We start from the raw sequence: 12,623 nt of genomic DNA, 5'->3' as shown, positions 1-12,623 counted from the left end.
CCAGCAAAATCCAATTAAAGTCTGTGACTTGGTTCATAGTAATGGACTAAGGATAATTTCTTAATTCCGACTAAGATAACGTGTTTCCGTGAGACGGTGACGGTGGGGACCAGGGTGAGCAGTGTGGGAAACTCTCTGCACCATCTTTGCAACTTTTCTTTTCATTGCAAAGTATCCAAAATTAAAAGTTTGTCTTTAAAAAAGCTAATTGGAAATACTTTCCAGCTGATTTGAATATGCTGCTAGCGTATCACTGAGAAACCTGGCAGATGAAACTGAGATATAGAGAGTTGTGTCTATCCTCACCTTTGCGTCCATATTTTTTTCTTTTAAAAAGCTATAATTAATTTTTCTGCTAAGACAAAAGCTTAATATAGGACATTTGGAAGACACATAATACTGAAAGGACGGAAATATATATCACCTATGGTCCCGCCTCTCCAAGACACCCTCCATGAGTATTTTGGTGTATTTCCCCTCTGATTTTTAGAGTTTGGTTTTATGCATACACATGGTATGCACTATGCGGTCATCCTGCGTCCTGGTTATGTAGTTATCACATTCCTGCTGGGGGAGGGGAACTTTACACTCCCAGCCACGAGTCTCAGTGGGCACCCACGCTTCCCTGCCTCATGACTTCTTCTTACTGGAATCATAGGCCTGCATGAGCTCTCCCATCTCTCCTGTACTCATACCTCAGTGGGAGAACAGAACTGATCTGAGGAACACGCTCATCTTCCCATGACCACTGTCCCCAGCCCAGTGGCTCCCGCCCCACGCCCTCTGCGTCCTTGTGTGGCCTGTGGAGGGAGCATCGTCATGCCACTGCTCTCTGGATTCTGTCTTCTCTTGCTTTCTCAGGAACTTGTTCCCCCTCCTGCCTCCTGAATCATCCATCTCTCCCTCTTCCCTTCCATCAGCAGGAAAAGGTCACCCTAGATCTTCAGCTGGGGGACAATGGCCTCCCAAGACCCCATGGCCCTCCTTAGGCATCACCTCTTTTCTCTGTTTCCCTCATCCACAGGACTCTTTGATGGAACTGACTCCAGCCACTGCCTCTGTTTCTTCAGCCTGCTCCAGCCAGGCTACTGATCTGCTGTCAGGAGGTACCTGTCCTTCGTCCCCATGTCAAGAAGGCCAGTACTTCCATCCTCGTGCCTCCCTTGTCTCCTGGCTGCCCAGGACCCAGCTCAGTGCTGCATCCTCCTTCATTTCTGCGCCTCCCAGGGCTCCTTCCATGTACGTTTCAGCCCCTTCTGTACCTCCTCTTCCATCAGACCTCAGAACCTGGCCCCTTCTCTCCTTCCTAATCCCTTCACTCCTATCCTGCTGCCACTGGGCAGGAGCCACACTGCCTTGTCTCCCCCTTGAGCAAGCCCCCCTTGTCTCCTCCCCAGGACATCTGCTCCAGCTCTCCCCTCTGCCTGGAGTGCTCCTCCCGCTGGTATTCTCACAGGTGTTCCCACCTGGTAAATTTATGCCTCAGCATAAAGAACAGCCCACAGAGGCTGTCCCCACAGTGGGGGCTGCCATCATCACCTCTGTGGAGCTTTCGCGTGCTCTGCATTTCTCCTGCTTACTCATTCGCTTGCTTATAGCCAGCGTACCCCCATTCTCACTCCCCCACTGATGGTTGTGTCCCACCAGAGCTTGGAGCGCTCCTGCCACATGGACATCTCCATTTCCTGGGCCTGTGAGAATGCCTGGCACTTGGTAGGTGCTCAGGAAATGTTTGTTGAATGAATGAATGAGTGGTGCATTTACAGTCTAATACTCTGTTCTTTTTTTCTCACTAAAGGTGATGCTGAAACACTTTCGCTCTTTCAAGTATCTTTTCCAAGGGCTGGATCGTAGTCTGTGCTAGGGTCTGGATGTGGGTGTCCCCCTAAAATTCCTATGTTTAAATCCTAACCCCCAAAGTGATGGTATTAGGTGATAGGGTCTTTGGGAGGTGATTAGGTCTTGAGGGTGAAGCCGTTATGATTGGGATTAGTGCCCTTATACATGGGACTTCTGAGAGCTCTCTTGCCCCCATTCTACCATGTGAGGGTACAGTGAGAAGTCAGCATTCCACAACCTGGAAGAAGACCCTCACCAGAACCTGGCCAAGCTGACATCCTGACCTCTGGAGACTTCCAGCCTCCAGAACGAGGAGAAATAAATTTCTGTTGTTTGTCAGCCATCCCATTTGTAGTATTTTGGTATAGCTGTCCAAACAGATGAAGACAGTCTGCATAGTTGAGACACTAAAATCTATCCTTTTCCTATTGTGGACATTTAAGTTAATTAAGACTTTTTCCTCTGAAAAATAACTTCGTAGTGAACATCTCTGCCTACAACACTTTTTATTTAGTTCAGATTGTGCCCTTAGGAGTGAGTTCCAGAGATAATTTATTAGTCAAAAGGGCTTTTTGTTCTCTAGGGAAAAACCACTTTGTGTGTAATTGTTTGTTATTAAATGATGCTGATGAATATACAGTGGTAGAGAGTCCTTTGTCCCACACATTGCGGAAGGTGCTGTGGGCAGCAAGAAGGGGCAGGAAGAGTGGCTTCTGCCGTCAGAGGCAGCAAAGGCTACTCTGTAGGAAAAACAGTGCAGAGACGCCCGGCAGGACAGAACCACAGCCTAATGTGACTATTGTATGTACTGAAGCATCTGATGAGTTTGAAGTGGCTTCTAGATGCCTTCCAGGGAGATCATCATGTCTCCTCTGGTTTTTCTGGAAGCATGAGCTCCCACTTTCGTATTGCAAGCTATAGTTTATAAATCAATTCCTCCACATTATCTCAGACGTGCCCCTGGCCCCCATGATATTTGGGTGGGTGGGACATTCGTGCTCTCACTTGCAGACTGAAGCCGGGAGCAATGTGCCCAGGATCACACAGCCAGACCCTGAACCCAGAAGCTCTGACTCCGAGCCCAGTGCCATGGCCCTGTGCCAGCCCCACCATGCACAGTCTGTGTTTGTTACCATGTCACACAAAAATGGCTGGCTGACGGGGCTCCAGAGTCGGGGGGGCGTGTGTTAGAGGGAGGCTGATGTATAATACTGGCAATGGTGCTCACACAAGTTCACCTCAAGCGCACCTCAAAGACACAGGCCAGCATCCTCCAGGAAGCTGAAGCCGAGACCTGACCAGAGAGCACCCTCTGGAGAGATGAACCTTGAGTACACCAAGAATGCCACGGACGGAGATGGCAAAGGGGGCTGAGGTCAAGTCAGAAGTCTTGAGGACACTTCCAGTGGCAGCAGTCACATGAAGCCAGCAGCTTCTCACACAGGCCACTCTGTGCTCCTGCTAGATGAGGTGGGGCTGTGTTTCACTGAAGAGCTGTGCGTTCAGAAAATAGTAAAGCTGGAAGGAGCCCAGATGTCATCCCGTCCTACCCATTTCAGTGCACAGAACAGCAGTCCCCAGTCTTTTTGGCAACAGGGACCAGTTTCATGGAATTCAATTTTTCCACAGCAAGGGGTGCCAGGATATGATAGTTTCGGTTTTGGGGTGAAACTGTCCCACCTCAGATCATCAGGCATTAGATTCTCATAAGGAACTTGCAACCTAGATCCCTCACATACACAGTTCACCATAGGGTTCACACTCTTGTATGAATCTAATGCCTAACGATCTGACAGGAGGCAGAGCTCAGGCAGTAATGCTCCCTCACCGGCCACTTACCTCCTGCTGTGCAGCCCAGTTCCTAACAGGCCACGGACCGGTACTGGTCCACGCCCCAGGGGTTTGGAACCCCTGGTGTAGAAAATGAAACCAAGTTCACAGAACTGAATTTCCCAAGACCGCACAGCAAGTGAGTATGGGAGCCCAAGCAATATTTTTCTCCATTGTAGCATACGGCCTCTCATCTACACAGGATTATTAGAGAAATGCAGCTCTATTATTTTCAAGCACTTAGAGTTACTCTGAAAAAAAAAAATCCTCTGTTCAAAGCTCTTGAAGAAGGGACTTTAATGAATAGATATGTTTTATAGACAAACAGGCCTTTTCTTCCAAGGGCACTTGAAAGTAATCTACATGTCTTCTCTCCTATCTTTCTTTTCCTCTGCATTTTCTTAGCACATTTTCTCCAGGAATGGACAAATGAGCTTCCACGGGGTCATTGTTGAGATGATCACAAACCCCAAATGATGGGATCTCATGACTGAGGGTCTGCTGCCCAACAAACCAACAGGATTTCTCTGCTCCGTGGCATGACGACATTTAACTATGCAGGAAAACATGCAGCATTTCCCAAGCAATCAGGAACTTGGCTGGGCAGAGACGGAGAGACAGGACTGATTGGCAAAAGGCGGGTAAGGTTTTACTTTTTCCTCCTATGCAGATCAAACTGCAGCTGATTTTTTTACTCCACCCATACATTCCATAACAGCATGGGGTGAAGACGGGTGTGGGCGGCAACAGCACACAATATACAGGGGAATGTTCCAGAAGCTGGTGATGGTATGCATGTGTGCTATCTGTACATGTGTGTACATGCATATGTGTACTTGTGCATGCATGTGTGTACACAAGTGTTTGCATATGCATGTGTGTGTACATGTCCGTACACTCGTGTGTGTGCATGTGTGTACATGAGTGTGTGTGTGTGCACGTGTGTATGTGGACATATGTTAGGAGAGCATCAAAGCCTCTTCCTTCTTCCCTGTAATCCTGTGGCTCTCCTGCTATCCATTTAGACCCATGCACACATTTTGATCGGACTGTCAGGATGGAGGCTACATAGTACTTTGTTAATTCTTGGAAAACTTCTTTTTAAGACTCTTGCACTGAGGTTGCAAGAATTGATTCCTCTCAGCGATTAGATGCTGTGATTAGATGTCTTAGAGCAATCTTACATTAGAACATCTTACATTAGAGCAATCCTTAAACAGCAAATCAGATCCCTATCTCCACCTTCTTGTGATAAGAAAGTCTTAAGGAAGGCAACCATTTTTAACATACCTCTCAAAGAAAAAAAAAAAGGCAAGTCAGCCCAGGAATGCCTGAAGGAGACAAACAGTTGGTTTTAAATTTCCCTTCTCCACTCTGAGCATGCTTGCTTGTTTCTAAGGGTAGAGGGTTATTTTGAGCCAAAATTATTAAAATCATAATGAGACAAAAAGTGAAACTAACAGAGTCTTTGGCATGGTGGGTCTGGTTTGGCAATAATTTTTTTGTCTTCTCTCCATTCATTCAATCCAAAATGACAGCCGTGAAAATTCCACTGCGACGGTCACCATGCGCTAAAACCTGACAATGCCCATGATGCAAAATTACTGCTAGGTGTGTGTGTGTGTGTGTGTGTGTGTGGTCTTGCTTAAAAAATAAAAACTGGTAATGAAGTTGTAAATGTAGTTTCTTTCATAACTTATTCATTAAAGATATGACATGAAAACAGAGTTTCCATGGTAATGGCTTTGTGGATTCTGAGTACATAATAAGAATTTCGCTGTTTACACTACAGCGCAGATAACTGATGGGTGTTATTGTAGCCAATAGAGTCTTATTTAGCTTTCTGAATGCCTGTGAGGGCAGAAGGGCCGTGTGGCTGTCCTCGCCACACCTGTGTGTGGGCAGGAGGCTTCATAAATGCCAAGGCACACACACCTTAGATAGGAAGTGTATGCAAAGCCATGCCTTCTCAACACTCTTAAACTTAAATATTGAACATTCTAGCCAAAAAAAAAAAGCCTATCCTGAAATATTTCCACTTAATGTTTGACATAAGTCCATTTGACACAAAGAAAAGATTTTCTCTGCTAATATTTGGGCTATGCAATGAGACTACCTTGGTTCAGATCTTCACTCTTAAACCTATGAACTGCAAGACCTCAGCCAAGTTACCGAGCCTCTCCCTAATCCTTGGCTTTCTTACCTGTGAAATAGGGGCAGTAGACATAGACAATACAGACACAGTGTGCGAACACCGCTTGTTGTGAGGATAAGCATTCCGTGCCTGCCTGGTTCCTATAAAGTGCTTCCTGCCCCACCCTCTCCCAATGTGGTGGGATTGTCATTGTTTGCCATAACAGACTGATAAAGACTTATGGCTGATGATCTGCGGACCCAGCTCAAATGCCTCCTCTTCCATGAGGCCCTCCCTGTAGCTGCACGTGGTCTCTCCCCGCCCTTCTCACAAAGCATCTTCCAGCTCCCTTTTGACTTCAATGATTTATGGGCTTATCCCTCTCCTTGTAAGGCCACGTTTCCCCGTTATGGTCCAGGGCCTGGCACAGAGTAGGTACCCCACAAAAGAGAAGTTTGATTTATGAAAACTTAGATTATTAAAACCCACTATGTGACCTCAATTCGGGAAATGGGGGTTTAAAAAAATTGCTATTGTTTTAGTTTTATTTGGGGATGAGAATAGCATAGGAAGGCCAAGATAATTTTTTAAGTCAATACTTAAGAATTTAGGGAATGCGTGACCCTAAGTTGAAAGTGAGAGTTCATAAGGACTAAGACGCAATGCAGTTTTTTAAACATCCTGCTGCCAACTCTGCCTGGCCACCTTATGCTAGGGTGAAGAGCACCTAGGATACAAAATTTAATGTGGGCCGGGTATTGTGGCTCATGCCTAGAATCCCAGCACGGTGGGAGACCCAGAGTGGGTGGATCACTTAAGATCAGGAGCTCGAGATCAGCCTGGCCAACATGGCAAAACCCTGTCTCTCCTAAAAATACAAAAATTAGCTGGCCTGGTGGCAGGTACCTGAAATTCCATCTACTCAGGAGGCTGAGGCGGTAGAATCACTTGAACCTGGGAGGCAGAAGTTGCAGTGAGCTGAGATGACACCACTGCACTCCAGCCTGGTGACAGAGCAGGACTGTCTCAAAAAAAAAAAAAAACTAATGAGACACTCACTCTTAGGGCCATTTACTGGCTATTAAATGTTGTCCTTTACACACCTCCACCTCTCATCCTTGTCCCATTTTGTGTCCTGGAATGGATGGTAGGGTTGGATTCTATGCTCGTTAGCTCCAGGCTACGAGGCAAAGCTTTCTTGGATGCAGTCATATGAAGTCCTTTTGCTGTACTTCTGAAGGAAAAACAAAACAGGACAAGAATGCATCCAACACAGCAGACGGAGATATAACCGGTGACACTGGCTGCTACACTTTGCAGACAAACTGATACCATGTGGGTCTTATTTATAAGACAGACATTAATCCAGTTCTGCATGACAGTAGCACCATTTACTCACAACATTCCAGGAAGTCTTCTAGCCCATTCAAGTAAGTGTTCCACAGTCTTCCTCATACTGCAAATCCTAATTGCTGGCATCTAGATGAGAGGAAGAGATTCAACCATGAAGACATGCTTGACAAAAACTATGATTATATAACAAGAATTTTAACTGCCAGAATAGTCCTTGAGTAATTACACAAGTTAGGGGGAAAGGGAATAGGGAAAGAGAGAGAAACAGACACAAGTCATCTTCCCCTGCCTGCTGTTTTACACGGGAGAGGGGCTGTACTCACCACCTTCTTGAGATGCTCAGGTAAAGCAGAAAACACTTGACCCCCATCACGCAGGAAGGCAAGTTGGAACCGGAAAGCTGACTCCAAAACTTCTGTGGAAATGCAAGGGGCCTAGACTACCCGAAGCGACTTCGAAAAAGAACAACAGAGTTGGAGGCTATACACTGTCTGATGACAAGACTTATTAAAAAGCCACAGTAATCAAGACAGTGTGATATTGCCATGAAGATAGACACAGAGATCAATGGAACAGAATAGAGCCCAGAAATCAACCCATACATAGATGGTCAATTTTGTTTTCATCCAGAGTGCCAAGGCAACTTAGTGGGAAAGGGACAATCTTTTCAGTAAAAAGTGTTGGAAGAAATGAATTTCCATATGCACAAGAAAAAAAATCCTTCAACCCTTACCTCACATCATATACAAGAATTAACATGAAATGGATCATATATGCCTAAAGGCAGGAGGTAAAAAAATTATAAAACTTCCACGGAAAACATAGGCGAAAATCCTAATGACATATTATGAAGCAAAGATGTCTTCAATACAACAAAAATACATTTTAAAAAGCACAAGCTATCAAATAAAAGGTTAATACACTGACTTCATTAAAATTGAAAAATTTTTGGCCAGCTATGGTGCTTCATACCTATAATCCTAGCACTTTGGGAAGCTGACATGGGAGGATGATTTGAGGCCAGGAATTCAAGACCAACCTGGCCAACATTGCAAGACCCTATCACGTTTAATAAGATAAAATAATAGTAAAATCAAATTAAAATTATAAACTTTTCTTCTTCAAAAGGCACTGTTTTGAAAATAAAAAGTCAAGTCACAGGGTGACTTGAAAGAAAATATTTGTAAAACTTTATCTGACAAAGAACTTGTTTATAGCATATAGGAAGAACTTTTATAACTGATAAAATATTTAAACAGACACTTTACCAAAGAAGATATACTGTGACAAGAAGCACATGAAAAAGTGCTTAACATTATTCAGTTAGGGAAAGACAGGGTAAAACCGCAATGTGATGTCACTAACATCATTAGAATGGTAAAATGAGGCAGATTGACCAAAGGCTCGTGAGGCTTGGAGGCACTGGAATGAATCTTCACATGCCATTAGTTGGGATGTAAGATGATACAACTACTTTTAAAACATTTTGTCAGTTTTTTTTTTTTTTTTTTTTTTTGAGACAGAGTCTCACTCTGCTGCCCAGGCTGGAGTACTGTGGCCTAGTCTTGGCTCACTGCAACCTCCACATCCTGGGTTCAGGCAATTCTCCTGCCTCAGCCTCCTGCATAGCCGGGATTACAGGTGCCTACCACCACGTCTGGCTAATTTTTGTATTTTTAGTAGAGACAGGGTTTCACCATCTTAGCTGTGCTGGTCTTGAACCCCTGACCTTGAGATCCACCCACCTCAGCCTCCCAAAGTGCTGGAATTGCAAGCTTGAGCCACTGCGCCCAGCCTGTCAGTTTCTTAAAAAATGAAACATAGATCTGCCATATGACCCAGCATTGCATTTGCAGTATTTATTCATAAGAAATGAAAGCCTGTGTTCATAAAAAGATTGTACACAAATGTTTATAGCAGCTTTGCTTGTAATAACCAAAAGCTAGACAAAAATACAAATATCCATCAACAGGTGGATGTATAAACAGATTGTGGGTTATCTGTGTGATAAACTCAGCACATAACAGAATGATCTACTGATACGTACAACAACACAGATGAATCTCAAAATAACTACATTGAGTGAAAGAAGCAAGACAAAGAATACCTACTGCGTGCATCTGTTTATCCAAAATTCTACGAAATGTGTATCCGTCTCTCATGACAGAAAGCAGATCTGTCTGGGGATGAGGAGGGCAGTGAGGGTGGGGGAAGTGATTATGTTCATTGCGTTGACTGCTGTGATGGTGAGACCAGCAGCTTGTGCCCCGGCCCAGCTGACGGACAACCAGTTGTGCTTCAGACACCATCAGGAAGCTATTGGTGTGATGATACCTCTGAAAATCCTGTCCCTGGACAGGACCATCAACCTTTCCCTCTCTGCTCTGTTCTCCATCCAAAACTCTCTCCAAAACTCCTCCCCAAGTCTGATCCTTCCGTGTCGGTGCTGGCGGCTCTCTGCCTATGCCCTGTCTACCCACAGCAGTCATAGCAACAAGGAAAACTCAAGTGTGACTGAGATTTGGTACTTTCTATTTAATAGAATGATTCAGTAACATTAAGTAACGATAAAGAATCGTTGACTGTAATCTTACAGATCAAGGAGAACCGTGTCACTTACCTCATGTAATTACCAGTCGTTAAATGGCCTGTACAAGACTCTATGATAAGGAAATGGTAGAGCCAGGGGTCGGCACCAAGTCTGCACTGTCAGTCTTGCATCGGTGCTTTCCAGACCTTCGTGAATTTTGTGCACCACCCATCCAATGAATTAATTAATCTTTTTCTTTCAATTGATTACGTTTCATAAAACAATACATTGATTTTTAAGTTTCCTGTCACTCTGTAAATGGAAAATAAGTATTGCCTGACCAAAATAAGAAAAAATACCCATAAAACAAATATAGTGGGTACAAGACAATGTTACTAACAGCTAGCTTAATGCTATCCTTTGCAGAAGGCTCTGAGCCAGAGGATGGCATTAGATGGGTGTGTCAAAGCCTAACACCCAACTGGGACTTTGGTCCTGGCTGAAGTCAGAATTATTTGAAAAGAACTGGAGTGGGAATACCTGTCCCCCCATGGGTGAGTCCATCAGTAGCTAGGGCTCGTCTCTGTGCCACCTAAAGTCATCTTAGTAGTTTCACACATTGCATTCAGCTACTTCTCCAGTTGTCATAGAACCCCATGAACAGGGGAAGACCACCTGTCGTTAATACTCCCATCTTACATGCTGTATACACAGGTTGGGCAGTGTGGCCAGCTGAGAGTTGTCTTTGCCTTGTGCAGTCTCGAATCTGAGCCCTGTCTTTAACTAGTCCTGAGTCATGGCCTCAGCTGACATCCGTATGAGAGAAGCACAAGAGAGAGAGCACCACGTGTAGCTGCCCTGAGGCCGGCACACAGTGTCAGGTGCAGTGTGCTAAGGTCACACGCCGGGTCCTCCAGGCTGTGCCCTTCTGTGGATTCATGCAAAAAACGTACAGGTCTATTCAAGCCTGGACATTTGTAACCTTCGATTACATCCACACAGAGCTATTAACTATAATCTCATTAAAACAGAATGAGAAGTGTTAGGACTCCTGGCCTTTCTTCTCGAAGAAACTGCCCCCAAATCTGCAAAGTAAAAATTCCATGAAGCTCAGAAAGACCAAACAGCTACATCTGCTTCAAGTGCTAGTTTTTCATTAATTTTCCCCAAATGCTCTCAGCATCTCGCAGATTTTGAGAGAAGAATTCGCCTCATTTTCTTGTTAGTCACCCCCGCTCACTGTCCAAAGTGTTCAGCATTGTGTGAGGGGTAAGGCCAGGGCAAGCCCATAACAGACAAAATGGGGTATCCCCTCAGAGCCACCTCAGTGTGTTTCCATTGTCTCAGTTTCTCTGACCGCCCCCCCCAACCCTCCACAAACACACACACACACTCAGCTCAGTGGCCCAGGGTGTGTGGCCTCCAGCTGTGTGGAGACCTGGAAGAAAGCACACAGGGGCAGTTCCTGCTCATCCTCTGGCCAGCCTGTAAGGGCTCCCTTGAACGTGACTTCTGTCCCAGGTGGGGCGGGGGGAATTTCTTTGCCAGAAAGGCCTCCAGCACAAAGCCTGAGTGGCCAGCTCCCGCCTTGCAGTGAATAGACTTCACTACTGAAGCTCCAAACAGCAGCAGAGGAAACTGTTTCCAGGCATTTTCAAGGTCAGAAAGGAAAGTGAGGAGCATAAATATGGAGCAAGCATTGCTGGAGCAGAGAAGATGCTGGCATCAGACAACTGGAAGCGGAGATTAGCTACACACAGCTGGGCGCCAGCCACATGCATCCCCTGTTGCGGGTTTTTCTCTGCAGAGCTCTCTGGAGCTGGCTGGTGTCCTCACAGTTTTTGGATGGAGTCAGGAGCAAGATGTGATTTCTCAAGAAATCTGGGTTTTTTAAGATGTTATCTGGCCCCAAGTCTCAGGGTTCAGATCACCCAGAGGCAGGATATTCTTAGACCCTGAACAAAATCTCAGAGAAGGAAAGCAACTCCCCAAAGCTGAGTCCAGCAAACTACCTCTACCCTCAGTGGACAGGATAGGTTCCTTTCATGATTACTTCCCCCGGCAAAGGCTGCTTCTCCCCTCTTGTCGACTCTGGTTCCTCTGGGACCATCCGTAAAGAATTCGCTTCTGGGGCTTCAAGCCCTTCTGTAGGGCAAAGTCACTGCCTTAGAAAAGTGAGGTCTGGAAAGGCCAGGAGTCCTAACACTTCTCCTTCTATTTTAATGAGATTGTAGTTAATAGCTCTGTGTGGATGAAAGGGTGCTGGGGAGGGTCTCAGGGAGTTCAGCCTGCTAGATCCTAGACACACCCGTCTCTGTGGCGCCACCAAGTCATTTATCTTCTCAGAGTCTTGGTTTACTCATTTATGAAAAACAAGAATATAATTGCTCCTTTCAGAGGCAGTGCAAGATGGCTGAACAGACCCTTCAGGCCAATTGTCCCTTCTAGCAAGAACACCAAATTGAACAACTAACACAAGAAAATACCTTCATAAGAACCAAAAATCAGATGAGGAATCACAGTACCTGGCTTTAACATCCTATTAAGGAAAGAGGCACTGAAGAGGGAAGAAAAGACCGTCTTGAACTGCCTACACCACCCTTCTCCCATCCCTCAGCAGCAGGGCCACATGGTACCGAGAGAATCTCTGTGCGTGGTAGAGGGACAGCACAGACATTGCGGTACTTGTATGGGAACTTAGAGCTGCCCTGTAACAGTGGAAAGCAACACAGGGAAGAAATCAGCTCTAGCTCCTGGAGGGAGCATTAAGACCAGCCCTAGCCAGAGGGGAACCACACCTCCAAGTGATCAGGAACCTGAGCTCGAGCTGGCCCCACTGCTGTGGGCTAGTGTTCTGGAGTTCTAAATAAAGGTGGTCTAAGCCACAAGGATTAGAATTCCTGGGCAAGTCCTGGTGCTGGGCTGGGTTTGGAGCCA

General features: G+C 45.5%; 1 long non-coding RNA gene across 1 annotated transcript; it reads right to left on the bottom strand.

Annotated features, from left to right (window-relative positions):
• Nucleotides 1-6,869: 6,869 nt before the first annotated feature.
• Nucleotides 6,870-8,063, bottom strand: LOC108587846 (uncharacterized). The gene is made up of 3 exons (XR_004731597.3): nt 7,480-8,063; nt 7,203-7,282; nt 6,870-7,037 (listed from the first exon to the last, which is right to left on the bottom strand). It is a non-coding gene; the product is annotated as an uncharacterized LOC108587846 (long non-coding RNA).
• Nucleotides 8,064-12,623: the final 4,560 nt, after the last annotated feature.

The sequence above is a fragment of the Callithrix jacchus genome, chromosome 12 (genome assembly GCF_049354715.1).
Source record: "Callithrix jacchus isolate 240 chromosome 12, calJac240_pri, whole genome shotgun sequence".
Lineage (NCBI taxonomy): Eukaryota > Metazoa > Chordata > Mammalia > Primates > Cebidae > Callithrix > Callithrix jacchus.
Note: the sequence above shows the minus strand (reverse complement) of the source record. Positions and strands in the feature narration are given on the sequence as shown.